The sequence below is a fragment of the Sminthopsis crassicaudata genome, chromosome 1 (assembly GCF_048593235.1).
Source record: "Sminthopsis crassicaudata isolate SCR6 chromosome 1, ASM4859323v1, whole genome shotgun sequence".
In the NCBI taxonomy this organism is placed as follows: domain Eukaryota; kingdom Metazoa; phylum Chordata; class Mammalia; order Dasyuromorphia; family Dasyuridae; genus Sminthopsis; species Sminthopsis crassicaudata.
In genome coordinates this window covers 598089785-598110944 of record NC_133617.1, presented here as the reverse complement: position 1 = coordinate 598110944, position 21160 = coordinate 598089785, and the positions used below count along the sequence as shown (strand labels likewise).

The 21160-nt window shown below is 33.0% G+C and overlaps 1 protein-coding gene across 8 annotated transcripts in view; it reads right to left on the bottom strand.

Moving 5' to 3' along the window:
- The window catches only part of PDE4D (phosphodiesterase 4D), a 1915283-nt gene that overhangs the window by 995835 nt on the left and 898288 nt on the right, over positions 1-21160 (bottom strand). The gene's annotated exons all lie outside the window — the stretch shown is intronic.

The following is a 21160-nucleotide window of genomic DNA, read 5'->3' as shown; positions in this document are numbered from 1 at the left end:
AATGAAAAATCAATATTGTCAGGGTTGTAGAAAGATAATCATATTAATTCATTACAGGTGGAGCAGTGATTTGTTCTAATGGTTTTGTGAAGCAGTTTGGAATTATTCAAATAAAGTGACTAAAATTTCCATACCCTTTGACTCAGAGATTTGATGGGGAGACTTATACCCTAAGGTAGTCTATGACAAAAAAAAAAGCCTCGTGTAAATTAAAAATACTGATAGTGGAACTGATTTTGCTAGCAAAGGATTGGAAACAAAATAAATACCCACATACTGTTTGGCACACTTTTAAGGCTCTTTCAAATGTCACTTGTAGTGTGGTACAGAGAAAGAAGCCCTGAGACCAGTGTCCTGAACTTAGTTTTGTTACAAACTGTGTGACCTTGGATAAATCACTCTACCTTCCTAAAATACCATGACATTGAAGCTCCCTTCCAACCTTAAAATTTAGTGTTATGTCACAGTTTCCTTTTATTGTTCTGTCCCTAAATTGTTCTGCCTCAGTTCCTTGAATTGTTTTGCCTCAATCCCCCTGGTTGCTCCCCTCCCTTCCCGACCATTAGGGCTGAGATAATTAGGGCTATAGAGATCTGGCATCCAAAAGATAAAACTCCAGATGTCCTGTCTCAGATACCTAATTGGTATCCTTTATCTCTAAGTTCCAGACTTTCTGCCTCTAGTGGCTATCCCCTTTACTCTCAGTTTATCAGAATTTATGGTCCTATCCCCAACCTGTCAGAACCGGATTGATGGACTGTTTCTGGAAATTCCTGCACTCAACAGAGTTTGGACTTCATCCCTTGCCTTTATCTACTCTGATCTTAGAGCCACATATAAAGACCATTGGAATCTCATATTCCATGCTGATGCTGATGCTGAATGCTTTAAGACATTAGCCCTGGGACCAAAATGGATCCTTTGGTCCCAGAAAATCTGTCCCTCTCAGAAATCCAAATAAAATATTAAAAAATCTCTAATCTCCATCTTGCTTCAGTTTTTCCAGCATTACATTAGCATTTAATATAATTTTTAATCTATAGGTCTGCAGATTATAGAGCTATTAACTTTTATTAATTTTCTTTTAAAGATAAGGGTGTTGCACAATGAACTTGATTTTCACTCATAAAAACAGAGCATAAGCCAAATCAAAGATGCCAGCAGACCTCTTATAAGCATGGGTAAATTTTTTTTTTCATTCTTTTGGTTTTATTTTATTATTTCATTTTTCATTTTTTCATTTTATTGTTTTCTATTATTTTGGTTATACATGTACATTAATTTTTAAAGTACACATTCCTTTATGAGTTGTGTTGGAAGAGAAAAATCAGAATAGAAGGAAAACCCGAGAGGGAAAAAAACAGAAGAAAAAGAAAAAAGTGAACAGAAAAAGAAAAAAGTTTACAGCAAGGATCAATGTTAAAAATAACATGTCTTTAACAAAATCATTTTTTTTTTTACTGTATGCAACAAAGTTATCACACAGTGGCTTACTGTTGACAATGTAGGGAGCAAATTTAGAAGTTAGGTTTGTATTTGTTATTCTCATTTCCTTGACAAGATTATTCCTTCATTAATTATAGAATGAAAGATATAATAAAGTTATACATCAACTCCAATAGTCATTTCAATTCTATTTAATAGATTTATAACTTTGCACATAGTAAACCATCAGTCTGTTCCTTATACATACTCAAGAAATAAAGTTACTTTTTATATTCTCCTTTAATTTCTTTCCCTTATTTTTTTCTATAGTATCCAATAACTTTAATGTGCCTTGTAGGATAGTTATTTCTTTTTTTTTTTTTTTTTTTTTTTTGAGGCTAGGGTTAAGTGACTTGCCCAGGGTCACACAGCTAGGAAGTGTTAAGTGTCTGAGACCAGATTTGAACTCGGGTCCTCCTGAAGTCAAGGCTGGTGCTCTATCCACTGCGCCACCTAGCTGCCCCCTAGGATAGTTATTTCTATGATTTTACTTGCATAGTGCCTGGCATACTGTAGTTACTCTGTTGTGGGTGTGTGCATTAGACTTAATTTTTTACTCAGTTACATGCTCTCTCTATTATTTAGAAAATGACCAAATTTTAGCAGAAATTATAATATGAAACTCAATATGGGTCTTCCTTATCTTGGTAAGAAAGGTTCCCCCCAACACAAAATACAAAAATACCATTTTGTTTGTTTTTTGTTGCCTTTCCTTTCTTTCATTACTAACATCATCTTTCATAGATTATGACTAAAATTTACCTTTGGAAAATGTAAATCCCATGTCATTCACAAACTAAAAAGTAAATATATCCAGGGCCAAAACACAATACTAGATTTTCAAATTTAACCATCTTTTAAAGAATACATAAATCAAATATGAGAAGAAACACACAGGCTGGGTTTTAAATGAAAAAAAAAACAACAGTACCAACAGATGACATTATAAATCCATTTTATCCTTTTTCTGTTTGATATTTTAATGTATTTCTAGGGGGTGGCAAACTTCAAGCAGAAAGGTTATTTATAATCTTAAAACACAAAATACTTCTCCTTCACCTCCTCCTCATTGTCTTCAAGCTAGTCATTAAGAGGCACTTAACAAGCTCTTACCTGTTCACAACACTATACTTCTGGCATTAATAGATATAATCCCTGCCCTTTGGGGACTTATAGTTCTAATAAAGAAGTGGAGAACATCCAGACTAATAAGGAAGTACATAAATGAATGAAATAAATAAGAAATTTACATTTATATTAAATATAAATAGTATGGTAGTTGTATTTTCCTTGTGGAATATTAAGGGGCAGAAACAATGGAGTAACACTCTCAGAAAGGGTGATAGCAATGAGAATTCATAAACTGTTATTCAGTTCTCTTTGCTAAAGCCTTTCAGAAAACATTTAAAGCAAAAAAATGTCACCAAAATTATATGGTGAAGAGAGGAAATATTATGAATACCAGTGACAGAATATGATTAAATACATATATGGAAATCAGAATTGAGAACCACCTGAACATTAGTCATCTAGGGAGCATCATTGATACTTTTCTTTCCTTATAATGTACTATATATAAGTAGAAAGACAGTTTTGAATCAAGAGAATAGAGCTCAAAAAGATATTTAAAAAGATCATCTGACATCCCAGTAGTTCTAAGCTTGTGAATATTTAAATCAGTAATAACTCACTTTTTTTTAGAGTTGTGACACTCCATTGCTATTTGATTTTATTTTATGACATCTCTTTCCTGAAAGTCACAGAAAATATAAATTTATTTCTGTAATTATAATATATATGTGTATACATATGCATGTATATATGCATATGCACTGAAAAAATAAATTGAGTCACTGGAGGTGATATAGGATATTGCCAAACCAAGGCTTTATTACTCACTTGAAATAGCAAAAATTCTATCTTTCTACTCTCTTCTTTTTTAAATCCCTTCATTATGAGTTCATCCTGGTATTTAGTCACCCATAGAGGAAAAAGAAAGCTCCATAAATAGTTTTCTTTTTTGGTGTATTATAGAATATCGATCAATTAGTCAGCTCATATATATTAAGCACCTACTATGTGCCAGACTCTATAAATGCCTTGTTTGAAGAATTCACATACTAGTGTTGGTAACAACATATAAAAAACTCTGTACATACAAGATCTATATGGTGTAAATAGTTGGTAATCTGAAAAGAAAAGTATATTTGATATGATCAATGAACTCTTAACAACAACAATGAACTCTTTACCCCTAGTAAAGCAAAATGCCACCTTAAAGGCATTCCTTCAACAAGATTGTTTTTTGTCCTTCATTCTCAAAGAGGACCATCATATCACATGCAAAGAATTAGATTTAAGGGCTATCTCCTAAGCATAAGTCACAGTTACACAAGAGTCCATGAAAGATATAATAGAAATAACTTTGATGATCTCTGAACACTGACATCATTTAAGAATAAAATAAAGATATTTATGCTTGTTATTGTTAATGAGAATGTCTTGCTTGTTATTATTGTTATTGTTATTGTCAATGAGAAGATCCAACCAAAGGTCTTGTTATTGTTAAAGAGAAGATCTAGCCAAAATTCGAAATGCATGCATAATTTCTTACAGGTGGATAGATTTGAGGTAATTTCCTAAATGACTCCACTTGTCGATGATATTGTTTTGAATGCTCAAGTTCCAGAACAATGGCATTTTTATTGTATGATATCCATTTCAAATTAAAGGAGTTTGAACTGACCACTCACAAAGGAAAAACTATGGTGATAAAAACAATGCTTATCATCTATATTAGAATATGTAGTTTCATGGATAACTTAGATTATACAACTTATATGTGGTTGCATATTATAAATATGTATAAATACGTATACATGTGTATATGTAATTCAGATTTCCCATGTAACCATATATGTGTATATAAGTACATAATGTAAACTTACATATTCAGCTTATATACATACATGTATTTATTACATGCATATGTATAAGGATAAAGACATATATAACTAGACATATCCACATATCTACATGTGTGTAGCTAGATACACATAATCTTGATATATACATACACATACATATATGTACATATAGCACAGACTGCACCCCATGTATGTGTATGTGTGTATATGTATATATACATATATATATATATATATATATACATATATACATATATGTGTATATAATCAGTTGAGGGTATGAGTATGTATGTTTGTGCATGTGAATAACAAATTATTTTCAAACACTGATTATTGAGAATTAATTTATTAGATTATACTGATGGATAGGGATGAGATATAGGCATGAAAACAAAAAGAGTTTTCCTGACATAACTCCTATTTTACAATTTTATGGATATCTAACTCTAGCTGAAACAACTAGTAATTTTTTTTTACTTTGTCCTATTTATTAGTTGTTTTATTCATTTGCTTATTTATTTATTCATTCATTTATTATTTTAGTCATACCTCTGTGTAATTTAATTGATTTTAGGGGGATCTGAAGTTCTTTGTTATAGCTTTCTATATATATTATCATTACTCTAAGTTGGATTTCAGTCATGTCCTTGTAAATTATAAACAAGTATAGTAATACTTTTATTAGGTCATTCTGGGGGCTATGTTTTCATCCCAATGATTAAATTCCTGGTTAGGCTAGGCTCTCTTAATCAATTCACACCTATTTTTTTTGTTTGTTTCATTCATTCATTCATTCATTCATTCATTCATTCATTCATTCTTTCTTTTCTGTATAATGAATGAATGTATATCTGAATAATAACAAACTTCAAATGGAAATGGGAGGGAGAGAATTAAGTTATCTAGAAAATATACAAATGCTGAATTCTTAACTTCCACTCCCAAATTAAGCATTTGTATTTGTTAAAATAATCTTTTATCACATGGCCTTGACAACTTTGTTATAGAGATTTCTTGTAACAATGTTTTTCAGAAAAATGAAGGACATTTTTTTTGTAGAATCTCTGGAGATTGCTATTTGCAAACATAGCCTAGAATGTATAATATTCCACAAAGCTTTTTGAAGACAATGTTCTATTTGAATAGCCTCAGAATTGACCTGCTGTAAGTCAGAAAGATGAAATACCAGAGATGAAAATAATCTGTGGTGGTCTTTTCTTAGCTATGATGGGCCTAAGTTTTCTGAATTATCCACAGGGCTTAGGGGACCAGTGGCAAGGGAAGTGAATTGGAACAACAATGCAGATTCTTTGTGTGTGTGTGTGTGTGTGTGTGTGTGTGTGTGTGTGTGTGTGTGTGTGTGTTTCTGGAAGCTTTTGATTCCAGTATTTCTAAAGGTATGGTAAACATTGCAGATCCTTTTGAACTCTTTTCTTAGCATCAGTAAAATCTGTGTTCATAGAGAATAACTATCATTTTTCTTTTTTCTAGATAGATCTAGTAGTTTAACTGAATATGGGAGTAACAGGTTATCAAGACTAAGCTTATGAGAATAGATAGTTGGTGACTGGTGGAATGGAGAAATGATGAAGACTACAAAGGAAAAAAGGACTAAATTCAATTGTCCCCCCCTTCCTACCCCAACTTTTGCCTTAAGTCTGCTTATGATAACATATAATGCATGAAATTTACCAGTGCTCCAAAAAGAGCAGGACAAGAAAACTTCAGTGTATGTTCCTGAAGCTAGTGTAGATTGCTCTTTTATCATTCTCCCTATGTCTGGGCTTCTTTACTCTTTTTTTGTTTGTTTGTTTTGTAGGCCTCTTTGGAAGTTTAGTGAAACCCATGGAACTCTTATTAAAATAATGCTTTGAAATTCATAAAGTAAAATATAGGATTAGTACTTTATCAACTATATTAAATATATTAAATTATATTATATTAAATACATTTACGAAATGGGCAACAAAGTAGTACAGGAAGACTCATCATTTTCCATTCTGTGTTGAAATCTGGCCTTAGACACTTATTAGCTATATGACCATGGACAAGCCACTTAACCCTGTTTGCCTCAGTTTCCTCATCCATAAAATGATCTGGAAAAGAAAATGTCAAACCAGTCTAGTATCTTTGCCAAGAAAACCCTAAATATGGTCACAGGGAGTTGAGCACGATTAGAAAATGATTCAACAACAATAATAAAAATGCTTATCAAAATATTTTAAAAACCAATCCTAAAACAGTAAGAACTTAGGCACCCCCCAAAAGACTTACTGGTTGCTTGTACTTGTACACATTACTTTACCTCTTTAGGCCTCAAATTTCTCTATTATAAAAGGAGGGTTTGTATTCCATAGACCTTCAAGTTCTTTCCAGTTCTAAATCCTTTTATGCTATGATTCAGTTTTAGAAGGCTAATTGGAGAAGCAGCCCAAATGAACATGTCTCAAAATGATTCAATATTCCATTTCTTCCTTGAGGTATACAAACCAAGAATATGGGTACATCTCATTCCTTTTAATGGCTTCATTTCACTTTTAAAAGAGTTTTATGTCATTTCATGAGGTCTTGATGACTTAGTTTGAACATTAGGAAAAATTTAACTTGCCTCTTGCCCTTTGGGATGATGTTTTTGAATATGTGCACATTTCATTCTTTGAAATGACTTTATTCCACGTGTTTTATTTTTAAATTGCATTTCATGAGATTTTGATAACTAAGGCTAAAACACCAAGGGGAATTTCACTTATGTATCACTTTATAAGATAATTATTCTTAGTAAAGAAACATCTATCACTCTTTTCCTTCCCTTTGTAGTTAGAATTATCTATTATAAAGAATAAGTCCTCCTGTTACTTGTTCATGGGAAGGTATCAAAGAGCTAATGGGAAAAGCTATGGGATAGATCAGGGAAGGAGAGTTGAATTCTGGACTTGACTCTGCTAATAATAAGCTCTGAGATCTCAAGAAATCTTTTCATTAGGTCTCATCTATAAAATTATGGACAAAATGACCTGAAGTCTCTTTCAACTCTATTTTTACTTCTAAGTAAAACAATATATGTAAAGCATTTTGCAAAATTTAAAACATTTAAACACATTATTATTTATAATTACTTGTGATCCTATGACACATTTCTTGGTATTTTTCTTTGTGATAAACTTTATAAGGAATTTAAATGTTTATTGACTGACTAACTGAATTGGAGAAGTAGTTAGATGATTCAGTGGATAGAATATGCCCCTAGAGTCAGGAAGAACTAAGTTCTATTGCAATTGTACAAACCTGGACAAGTCACTTAAACTGTTTGCCTTAATTCACTCTTCAGTGGATTTAAGGAACTGGCAAAATACTCCAGTATCTTTGCTAAGAAAGCTTCAAATAGGGTCACAAAGACTTGGGCTTGACTGTAAGCACTCAATAACAACAGCAGCTGGTAACATATTCCCCATGACTATTAAAAGCCCTCTGTATAGACTATTGGGTTCAATTCCTTTGAAACTAATGTTACCTGAACAAGTCACTTAACCTCCATGAAACATTAGTTACCTTAATAGTGAAACTATAATAATAATAAAAATACTTCTAGTCCTATCTCATAGGGCTGTGGTAAGGCGGAAATAAGAAGTATATAAATGCTTTTGCAAACTTCAAAATTTTAAATGAATAGCCATCATTATTTTTTGTTCATAGGGAGAGAAAGAGAAAATTGAAAGCATACTGCAGCAGAGAATAAGAACCTAGGATAATGAGGGACATTTCTTTTTATAGGAAGAAGTTTTACTGTTTTTTTGTATTTAAAAAAAATTAACAAGATTTTTTTTCCTTTTCTTCTTCCCATATCCCCCACTCCTACTGAAAAGAAAAATAAAACATTTCTAACAAATATGTATAGCGAAGCAAAATAAATTACCACGTTGTGCATGTCCAAAAAATATGTCTCATTCTATATATGTAGTCCATTATCTCTCTAGCATCTTTTCTGTGGTAGCAAAAATCTGGAAAGGGTATTATCAAGTGGGGGGTATGGACTAACAAATTATGCTATAGGAATGAATGAAATAGCATAAGAAATGACCAGAGGGGTAGTTTCAGAAAAATTCCAAACCATAGGTATGAATTGATGCAAAGTAAAGAGAGAAGAACTTTCTCTGACTATCTCTTTTTTTTTCTCTCTGTTTCTCTGTCTCTCTCCATCTCTGTATCTCTCTCTCTATGTGTATACACACACACACACACACACACACACACACACACACACACCCCAAAGAGGAAAATAGAAGTAGTAGGATGACTGACATTTTGAAATATACTAATATAGCATGTGAAACTGGAGAGTTTATTCAGATTGATTTCCTTGTTGTCAATCAACTCTCAAATAAATTCTAGGTTTTTCCTAGGATTGTTGGTTATTTTGTAATGTGCTTTACTTTAAAAATAACTTATACACATTGCTCTCTCATACTATCACTTGTAAAATGGGGCCAGCAGGTAATTTTGTGACTAGGAAATTCTAAAAAATCAACAATTATCCTTAGACCAAAATTTTAATTACAAAAATGGATTGATTCCCAGACTGTTCTAAATCTTAACTGTGGGATTTTTAGGTTTTTTGCTAGGTATAGTACTTTTTGGACAGTTAAATGGGTTTGTGGGTTGAGTATGGGACCTGGAGTAAGGAAGACTCATCTTTCTAAGTTCAAATATGGCCCCAGACACTTACAAGCCAAGTGATGTTGGGCAAGTCATTGTTTACCTCAGTCTCTTCATTTTTAAATGAAATGGCAAACCACTCAAGTATCTCTGCCAAGAAAACACCAAATTTGATCACAAATAGTTGAACTGAAAACAACTGAACAATAATGTAACAATAGTCTTTCCTATCTTATAAAGGAAAGATAACAACAGATGAAAACACTTTGGCCTGTGGAATGGACTCAGGTTTGTTTTACTTTTTCATGCATATGTTCAGAAGACAGAAAGAAATTAATATTCTTTTTTTCAAGTACTTGTGAAAATGCAGCATAAGCTTTGAAAGTTTTTCCCAATATCTTAAAAGACTATAAGATGAGATTTTTTCCCCCTAATTATAGTATCTTGCATTTCAAAATACATGTAAGGATAGTTTTCAACATTCACCTTTGCAAAACCTTGTGTTCCAAAATTTTCTTCTTCCCTCCTCCTTTCTCCTCTCTCCAAGACAGCAAGCAATCCAATATTGGTTAAACATGTGCAATTCATTTGAACACGTTTCCATATTCATTATAATAAGCAGGAAAAATCAAGATTAAAAGTGAAAAAAAAAAACACCACAAGAAAAAAAAGCAAATCATCATCATCATCATCAACAACAACAACGTGAAAATGCTATCCTTTGATCCATATATTCAGTCTCCATAGTTCTCTCTGTATGTGGATGGCACTTTCTATCACAAGTGTGGTGGAACTGCTTTGAATCACCTCATTGCTGAAAAAAAGTCAAGTCCAAGATGAAGTTCTTAACACCATCTGAGTTTAACTTTGTTCCTGTCTGTGTGCCTATTTCTTAGACAATGTCTATAGTGTCTCTCTTCATTTTTTTCCTGTCCTCCTTTATCCATTAATCTATATATATTTCTCAGTTTTTCTTTTACTGCATCATTCCCCCTTTTAATTTTCTCTTTTTTCTTTCTTTTAGCTAGTCAATAACAGCACTGTTATTTACTGTATACAGTATACAGTGTATTCCTGGTTGATAATTTTATGTGGTTTGTTCTTATGTTATGAATTTATAAAAGAAATAAGCAAAATGTTTTATATTTACTTATCAAGACAGCAATCAAATTTAATAAGGGCATTTTTTTTTACTTATGTGACTCAATGTTTTTCCTCTCTTAGATGTTGTGTTCTTACAAGTGATGAGACAGGATAGTCATAAAGTCAAAGATTTAATGTTGGGAAAGAGAATAAAGGTCTTTCAATGTCACCCTCTTATTATATAGCTTATGAAACTGAGGCAAAGAGATGAAATGATGTGCTCAAAGTTACATAAGTAATAAATAGCAGAAATGGAACATGAATCCAAGTCTTCTGACTCCAAATCCAAAGTCCAACTTCAAGTCAGAAGGCCTGGGTTCAAAGTTTTAAATTTAAATACTCATGTGGCCTTGGAGAAAATCACTCTACATTATGAATCTTGGCTTCCTAATTTGTAAAATGGGGAGGCAATATTATTTATTTTCATAACTGATTTGACAGATTGCTGGGGGGGAATAAAATGTTTTGAAAATACAAAAGTATTAATCAGTATTGTGTTAAACCAATTTTTAAATAGATTATAGTAAGAAGCCTCTATATAACAGATTGTTTAGATGATTAGTTGTATTTGACTTTTTGTGACCTCATTTGGGATTTTCTTGGCAAAGATACTGGAGTAATTTTCCATTTCCTTCTCCAGCTCACTTTACAGATGAGGAAATTAAGGCAAACAGGATTTAGTAATTTGCCCAGAGTCACACATCTGGTAGGTACCTGAGATAGAACTTGAACTCAGGTCCTGCAGATTCCAGGGTTGGTACTTAATTACTGTGCCACCTAGCTACCTCTCATAACAGATACATAGGTAACGAATAAACTAATATGGAAAGCAGGCAGATGTTTTATTACACAACCATAATATATCATATTCTTTGATAGACACACTCTCCACAAATGAACAGATCCATTTACAAAGGCTGATTTGATGGTGAGTAATGTTGAGGTCAGGAGATAACTGTGAGAAATGGAGGTTCACCCAAGAATCACTATATCTCAACAATTCAGGGCTGAAAGTGATTTTAGAGGTCATCTAACCTAACTTTTTAAATTTATAGATGAAACAGTTGAGATTTAAGAAAGTTAAACAACTTGCTTGTGATTAGGAAACTAGTAAATAATAGGCAGAAATCTAAGCCCTGTTTTTTTTATTGGCACTAGGATAAAAATGGGAAAGTTTCTGTTTGGTATTTAAAATCCTTCACCATTTGGCTCTAACCTATCTTATCAGACATTGCACATTACTCACCATTAATCCTAGCACACTTGACTTTGGCCAAGTAGATCTGTTTGCATTCAGTTTCTCACTTCCATGACTTGCTTAAGCACATGGTGGGGGAAGTAGCCCCATTTCTAGAATGCTCTGCCTTCTCAATTCTACCTCTTAGAATCCTGAGCTCTATTCACTGGTCAACACAAATACGCTACCCTCTTATATGAAGCATTTCTTGAATTCCCAACTATTATCACTGCTGCTTCCTCACCAAAATTCATTTTTATTTTTCTTGAATATATTTTGTATTCACTTAGAGGTATGCATCATGTTTCACTTAAGGGGGATACAGATTTCTTTATTTTTATTTTTATTTTTTAAAATTTTATAATTATAAATTTTTGACAGTATATATTCACGATTATTTTTTTATAACATTATCCCTTGTATTCATTTTTCCAAATTTTCCCCTCCCTCCCTCTACTCCCTCCCCTAGATGACAGGGGATGCAGATTTCTTAAAGGAAGGAATTTTATAATTTTTGTCTTTGTAATCCCAATGTCTAGTATCTTTTATGGCTCATAAAAAGGCAGTTTGATAAATTCTTGCTGAATTGAATTCTAACTCCAGGTACCTGCTCTTTCTGTTATATCATGATCTTTCTCTGTCTCTAGAAAGATGAAAAAGGGACCTTGGTTAGTATCTTCTTTTGGCAATTGTTAACCTCCAGATAGGTTGTAATCTCTTAAATAAATAAGAATTAGATGGGCATCTAGGTAGTGCTCCTCTGGGCAAATCTTTATACAATACTTTGCTTGGATAGAATATTTCTCAAAACAATTACCCTTAAATTATTTCATTTGATTCTTGCAATAGTTCTGCAAATTGGTAACAAGAAGAGGTGGAGAAAAGGAAGTTCAGGGCAAGGGGATATTTTATAGAACATTAATGATTATGCCACATCCTCTGGTCACCTCTATTATCAACACTAAATGAATTTTGTGACTTCCTGCTATGTGCAGGTCACTTCAATAAGTACTACAAGATATATAACCAAACTCGAGAGCTTAACTATTTCTGACCTTGATATATCCACTTTCCAGGGAAGGGAAACTGAATTTGACCCACTTTTCAAATTAGTATTCATCACAAGTGGCACTTAAGCTTAGCTTGTTTTTGATTCTGATTCGAACCTCCATATCCATCATTAGCATAGTAGGTACTTAATAAATGTTTGTTGATTGACTTATTGATTGATCTAATATCATACCTAGGTAAATATCCTTTTTAAAAGGATATGATTATGAATTATTAAATTCTGATGTGACAGTCCAGCCTCTGCATTATGACCTAGTCTAACCAGAATGCACATGTATTGCCTTCCAAATTAAGTCTTTTCCAGCTTGTCTGTACATGAAATATATGTTCATCTTAGCTCTGATTCTAAAGAGATTTATTTCTATGCAGGGGCTAGAATAGATGTCATATGAGGTCCCTTCCAATGTAGGAATTTGGGATAGGGATCTCATTGCTTCTTGGTGTTATTCAATCTTCTTGGAACTTACTGTGTCAGAGGGTCAAATCTTGACCTTTGATTCCTGTGCTTTTGTCAAGTACTTAGCAATAAGCTAAGTTCTCAGGACTTGACCTTTACCAATTCACCCTCCATTTAGAACAGGTGAGATACAAGATACAGATATTGTCTACACAGATACAAGAAATAGATACAAGTCTACACAGACTAGGTGAAGGATATTTCTCATCAGTCCCTCTTTACCTTTTAATAACTTGGCCAGTTCTGTAGTTCCTTAATTCCTCCTAGTCTTACCTAAGGAATATAGAGAATAAAGGTCTCTCAGCAGAGATCCATGGTCTCTTGGTAATACAATGAACACAACAACTATTTTGGACTAGTACTCAAGCCGATGGATCAGAAGGGCACTCATGTAATCATAGGAGAAGAATATCTAATTACCAGACACTACATGAGCTAAATTCTTTAGAACAATAGATCCAAGGCAATCAAAACTTATTAGATCTATCTCATGCAGAGGAACTGACTTAAAATGTATTCCCCAACTGGGAAGTTAGCCAGGACATAAAAAAAACAAACAAACAAAAAACAAATCTAGAGACTGAGTTGTGTAATTGTTGCAGCATGGCTGCTCTTAGACGAGAGAGCAAAAGCACTGATAATATGAGCAACATCTTGGTATGGATCATCCTCTTTGCTGATCCCTATTGAGATACCCAAAAGGGGTTGTGGCAATCCTTATTTGGAATCAATACTCCCAAAATATTTCAATTTAAAGCAATAAGTAAACTTATTTTTTCTTTTCCAAATTCTAATAACTTTCTAGTAACTATATATAAATATAAATATAGTATATTAATATGTAAACTATACTATCATATACATAAATACAGTATGTTATTAATTTTTAAAAGACCAATGACTTCATGGGTTTGGGGAACTCTCATATTTCCTCTGGCAGTGCAGTGCCATATCTTCTACACAACTTATAGTCTTAGAGAGTTGCTTAGGGACATTGACAGGTTAAGTGACTTACCCAAAATCAACATGTGACAGAATCAGAATTTGACCCCTTGTGTTCTGAGTACAAGGGCAAGTATCTATTCATTATATTCATACACACACACATTATATACATATATATATATATACACACATATATATATATAGATGTTTATATATATACACACACACATATATATATATACATACACACATATATGTGCATATATACTTAAGGAATTAATAAATTTATCTTATTTTTCAAAATCAATCCAAAAATCATACTAATATATTATTTAAACATATATATATATGATAAATGTATCATCTAATTTCCATTCATCATCTACCAGTCTTTTATTCATCTATAAGTTGTCACTTATCTCTCATTTATTTGCCTACCTAACATTTCTCTATTTTTTTTCTTTGTACTTGTCTATCATGTCAAATAATCATCCTGTTATGTCTATCATCTATGTATCATTTATTATGTCTAGCATGCCTATCATTTTTGTATCTATCATCTACCTATGTATCGCATCTCTTTTTCTGTCATCTAATATCTATTTAACATATCTCTGTATCTTTCCCTCATTCATCTATTAGTTATCTGTCATCTATCCATCTAACATCTATCTTTTGTCTTTATATTTATCTTTCAATTTACCATTTATCCATTATCTTTCTATCATATATCTATTCATTTATCATCTATCTGTCATCCGTCTGCCTGTTTATCTATCTTATCCAAGTAACATATCATCTATCCATCTATATATAATCAATTTATCCATTTATCATCTATCATCCCTTGTCTATCTATCATCTATCAATCTATCATCTATCGATATCTATTTATCAAGTCTATCTAGCTAAAAGCTACCTGTACATTTAACATTTATCTGTCATCTATCTAGCTCTATAGTTTGAGAGGCAGAATTTTATGGTGGTAACATAGCTAGTCTCAGAGTAAGGAAGACCCACTTTTGAGTCCTTCTGACTACAGACTTTGACTGTGAAGCTTTTAGCAAGTCATTTAAGTTCTCAGGGCTCTCAGCAACTCCATAAGAATAACACTGCAGAAAGGATTCCTTGCCAGAACCTTCCTATGCTCATAAAATCAGAGGTTTAGTCCCAAATAACTAATCAACCCCCTCCAGCAAATTTTACAAATATATACACACACACATCTATATGTATATATATTATATATATACATACATATAGTAAAGTGATTGTATATACATACTTTATACATTACTGTTAAAAACACTAATACATACATATTAATGTGTATATATGTATTGTACATATACATACATATATACACAGTATGTATAACAGTTGTGTATAGAGGACATGTATACATACTTTATTATATGTATTCTACTTACTACTATTTATATAAGAATATATTACCAATGTTTGGTAAGATAATGGAAAAATTATTTGTTTCTAAAATTTCATGGAATATTGATATATCCCATGTTATATATAGCACATTTAATGTCACATTCATTTAATGCTTATTTTCTGATAATATATTATTTTTCCTATAGTATGATTTAATATTTGGAATCTTGAAGGTGGGAAGATCTAGGTTCAGGTTTTTCCTCTGACACAGGCTAGTTCTATGAATCTGGACAAATCATTTGATTTCTCAATGTTTTAGGCAACTCTCTAAGATTATGTTATTAAATTTCATCTATATTATTTCAACCAGTTCCACACAGGGGGAATTCTTTATACTGATGAAATCTCAGTTGCAGAATCATACACACACATGTTATATACACATATATATGTGTGTATACACATACACATAAACAATCTTTAGTATTTGCCATTCTTAGAAAATGTCAAGCTGAATCAAAGAGTTTCTGTTTGTATGTGAGTTACTAGTTTTCAAAACCTCAGAATATAGTAAAGTATCCATAAAATGAAAACCTGAGTCTAGATTAGCCAGACTTCATTTAACCTTGTTCTCTTCCTTTGACAAACAGGCAGGCAAAGATTTATACTGTTTCTTTATTTTACTGTATAAGCAGAAGTTTCCCATGCTTATCGGAACATTTTGATCATTGCTTTCTATTTCAACAGTGGAAAACCTAAAAAGGTCTTCTCGTCTCATCCTATGAATCAAAAAAACTCAGCATAGGAGCATGATTTTCTCACAAATAACACATGAAATTGGATCTCTGAAATCCTGGATTCTCCCCCTGTCCTGATAAAACTTGAGAGTAAGTAGGTGGCCATATGGTCTTTATGATTTAGGTGGGAGGAGAGTTCCTGAAGTTTTGTAAAACAGCAATGAAATAATATGACCTCTTTTTGAGGAAGTAGAGGAGGTAGAAGAGAAAATCCATTGTCAAAAGTGAGGAAACAAATTCAGAATCAACTAATTGCATTCTATCTCCTGTTGAACAGGACATTTATAGAACATCCAGGAACGTTCCAGACAGAAGGGGCTTCTGCCTAGTGCCATAGGAGAGCAAGCAAATTCATCCCCAAGGTCCTGGGACCAGAGCTTCAAGGAACACCCAACCATGTGTGCCTTTGCTTAGCAATAGAGGCCTAGGAAAGCCAGGTCCTGAAAGACCAGGACAGAGGACAAAACTTCTATTCTCTCTAGTCATGTAAAGTCACATTGCCTTTTGGCAGTACAGTAAAATACCCATCGGGCTAAAGCTTAGGGCACAGTGTTCAAACATAGCAGCACTTTTTTTTTTTAGGTAGAGCAGCATGTGTTTATGTATTTGGAGAAGAGGTGTGTGTGTGTGTGTGTGTGTGTGTGTGTGTGTGTGTGTGTGTGTGTGTGTGTGTGTGAAGGGCTCTAAAAAAAAATTGATGCTTGTTGAGAGCTCACACCTGACTGTCCCCTTTTCTTCCTATAAAATATTAACAGTTGATATCTATAAATGAATTTTTTCCAGTTTACAAATAATAATTTGTAGAAACCTGATGTAGTCTGAATTCCCCCAAAACTCATTCCTACCCTATAACTGTATGGTAACACTATGCTCTTATCCTATGCTATGCTCATTTAGCATACAGTAAATGCTTAATAAATGATTAATGCCTTGACTGGCCTGTCAGAGCACCAGTCACATATTTCTAACTTCCTGTTGGCCATGAGCTATTCTATGGTGCAGTGAAAATTTACAGTTGATATAGTGTTAAAGGACATAGGTTTATTCATACTTCAGAATAATGTATGACCTTGAGCTGTTTAGAGTAGCTAGCTTTTAGGGCCTGAAGTCAAAAAGACCTGAGTTCCAAGACTAGCTGTGTGACCCTGGTCAAGTCACTAAATCTTGCTTGCCCTATTTTTCTTTCTTTTTTTGTATTCAATAGTATTTTATTTTTTCCAAGTACATGTATAGATAATTTTCAGCATTCATTTTTCTCTGAAATGATCTCTAGGAGAAAAGATTCAAATATGATTTTCTTCCAATTTCTCCCCTGTTTAGATTCACTTGCTATATCCTATTGATCCTTTAAATTTCTTCTTAGATCTGTCCCTTCTTCTGTATTAAAATTATCACTATCCTAATCCAGACTATCATTTCTTTAAATACAAACTATTATAAGAGTTATTTAATTGACTTCTCTGGGCTCTGTCTTCCCTATTTCAAATCTTAACAGAGTCCTCTCAAATGAATATTTCTGAGATAGTGCTTTTGTTATGCAATTTTCCTTCTCTCGAATTTAATGGTAGCATTCAAGGTCCTCTATGATCTTTCATTCCATTTTACTATTATGTACCTTATTATGCAATATCTTTCTATATGAATTATATTTCAGTCAGTCTAGTCTCCTGGCTATTCCATTAACTCATGCAGTACCTGTTCTGTTCTTGCTTTCCATTTCAAATAAATCTTTTTCATCTTCTGTGATCCAATTCATGAAATCTTTCCAACTCTTCAAGCTCATACCAATACTGAGTGAGTACCTGATATACTCACTTGTATTCTCCTCTTATTGTTTTCCTTTTGGAAGTTTTGTCTTCCCTACCTAATTATAAAGTTCTGGGAAACAAGGCCTGTTTATATTTTTCTTACATTTTCTTAAATATATAACCAAGGACTGGAGATTTGATTCCTTGATGAAAATTGATGATTAATAAATAAATCTAATAACTAAACCCTTGGGAAGGGTTAGAAATCCTGAAAGGCAACATGGAACTTGGGGATATAGAACACTAATTTGGATTGCAGAAAATGGTTCAAATTCTGTCTCTGACATTTACCATCTGTGAAACTCCAAGCAAAATACTTCACATATTGAGGTTTCAGGTTTTTTTATTGATAAAATGAAAAGCTGTACTAGATGACTTTGGGGGTTCCTTCCAGCTGAAAATCTGTGATCTCAAGATGCCAAGAACTAGACTAAAACCCTTTCTTTGATAATCCCTATAGTTATGACATTTGGCAAGTCCCTTAACTTCTTAGCCTCAGTTTTCCCATCTGTAAGATGGCATTAATAGCACTTATCTATGAGTGTTGTTGTGAGAATCAAATGGGATGACATGTGTAAAAATATTCACAAATCTTCAAATATTACACAAAGATTATGAATTAGCCATTACTAGTAATGTGAGCATGGAGATATCATTTAACTTTCTCTGACCCTCTATCTTATCATCTGTAAAATGCAAATAATTTCTTTTATCAATACCCCAGAATTGTGGTGAGATTCACATGATCTAGTACATGTAAAATGTTTCAAAAACCTTTAAAGCAGTAGGTAAATGTCAGACAGTATAGTCATTATCATTATTAGAGTAAAATTAGTACAATTAATTTTCACAGGGTATATTTTATCATCCTGGATTTGGATGAAATTATTACTTTGATGTTACTATTACTGTTCATTAATTATGACAGCTCTGTAATCTCTAAAGAAAATCCTATATCAATAGTGTATTTTAATCAGAATTAAAGAATCATAGAATGTTTCCAAGGGCTAGAAAGAACTTTCTAAAATATATATTCCAAGTTCTCTCATGATGACTAAGGTAGTAGTCCGTCTTCAGATTTTCGTAGAATATCTCTCTGATCTCTCCTTGGCTCTCATTATACTATTCTTTGTATTATACACGTTAGAGGATCACAGATAAAATAGGTCTGAACCTACTTCAGCCTTCCTTCCCATCTTAACTTTTCTCCCTCCTGCAACTTGTAAGCCGCAACCCATGTGAGCTACTTGAATTATTATACTGATTGGATAAGGAAGTAATCACTAATTTCCTTTAGTCATATGGAAAGAAGACCATCAAGCCATCTATCCAACATCCCTCCAACACTTTTGAACTTTCCATCTTCCTTGCAACTGATTATTTTCTTAGGCATCACCACCATTTAGATGGGAGCTCCCTGAGAGCAGGGACTATCATCCTCTTTTCAACGTGCAACTTCATTGTCATTAAAATAAGTATTAAAAAATGTTCATTATTCATTAATTAGATCATGGACCTAGAGCTGGAAGGAGCCTCATCTACCTCACCTAGAAGGACATCTCATCTACTACACTCATTTTCCAGGTGAGAAAACTTATAAACAAAACAATGAAGTGAATTGCTCAAATCATAGGAAGAAATAGATTTTAAACCTAAATTCATTTTTCTCTAGGATGCCCTCTAAATTTTTTTCAACCATGCTCTCTAATGTAGTACCTTTGTCTCCCTTCTCCTTCATAAACTTTAAAAATGTATTGCTTTTCTCTCTTAGAATGTAATCTTGAGGATAGGACTTACCTCCAACTTGTATTCATATTCCCATAATTTAGCATAGTGCCTAGTATATAGTAAGAACTTAATAAGCATTTCTTGCCTACCTGACTCCAAATCTTGTGCTTTACCCACTATGCCATCTAAATACATTTAACATATAAGTTATTTAATGAATTTATTTAATCAAATTATTGAATGGATAGCACATCTCAAATAACCAATTAAAAAAAAACTTTCCCATACTCTTAGGTCATTAGGTCTCATTTGCACCTGGAAAAATTTTTCGGGCTCATTCTTCTGAATGCCTGGAATCATTTCCTCTTCCTAGTTGCTTCCCATGTATGCAGTGTTTGAGGAAAGGAAAAACCTCTAGCATTTTATATACCATTTTCTTTCAGAAATAAATGCCAATAATATTTTCTGTTTTCTCCTGAAGAATTTTCTATCATGAAGGTAAGTGGGCGGGCAATTATAAGATGTTTCTGTGAACTATTTAGCACCCAGGAGAGTGCCATTCACCCAAGCACTTATTGATGACAGAATGATTTTAGTGTTTGAAAGAGAGCTGCAAATACTCATGTGTGTGGGCTCAATTAAAAGTAACCCCATTTCTTTAAGGTGGTATTAGGGTCTCTTTGCACAGAGGCATATATTACATTATGCCTTTACCAAGGCAACACTCTATTAGCTTGTTATTGACATTCAGTTTTATTTTTAATCTTGCTTTATCATTAGCTAAAAACTTGTCATCATGAAATGATTGTCCAGATTACCTACCGATAGAGAAAGAAGTAAAAGGATGAAGAGAAATTTGGCGCCATATGGGAGAGGCTGGTACTCAGGATCCCTGCTGCCTGTGTTACTGAGGAGCAGATGCAACGGGTACTGAATACAGTTACGTGGTAGAAAGAAGAAGCTTATAATCTGCCTTGGAGAGCATCCTTCTTAACATCTCTGCATTCTAATGGAAAGTTGTAATCACATAGGATGTCATCTTGGACACCGGCAGGAGGTTTTCAGAGATAGCAGGATGATTCTGAGACTAGGAATGCCATAGGAATAACAATTATGTCTTCCAGAAGGATCAGGGGAAGGCCAACATTCATTTTGGTCCAACTGCACTAAGTAAAATGCTTTCTTTCTTCCAATCAATGTCAGGTTTTAGTAGGGTTTAATTTTTTTTTCTTTCATTCCTACTTTTAGACATCATTTTTAGGTTTACCCATCCAATTATGCAAACAGAGAAGGATTTTCTGTACTTTCCTGATGTATTAAATCCATTTGAGTTCAAACTATGTAATCTGGTTTCTCAATTGCTTTCTTTCATTTTAGATCATATGACATACCATCAATTTAGATTATAGATACTTGTTCTTGATTCAAGTGCCATGTGAAACATTTTATTAACTCATGTCACGAATTTATTCACTCCTACTTTGTATATATGTAAAAATAGTCAGGCATAGATTATAGGA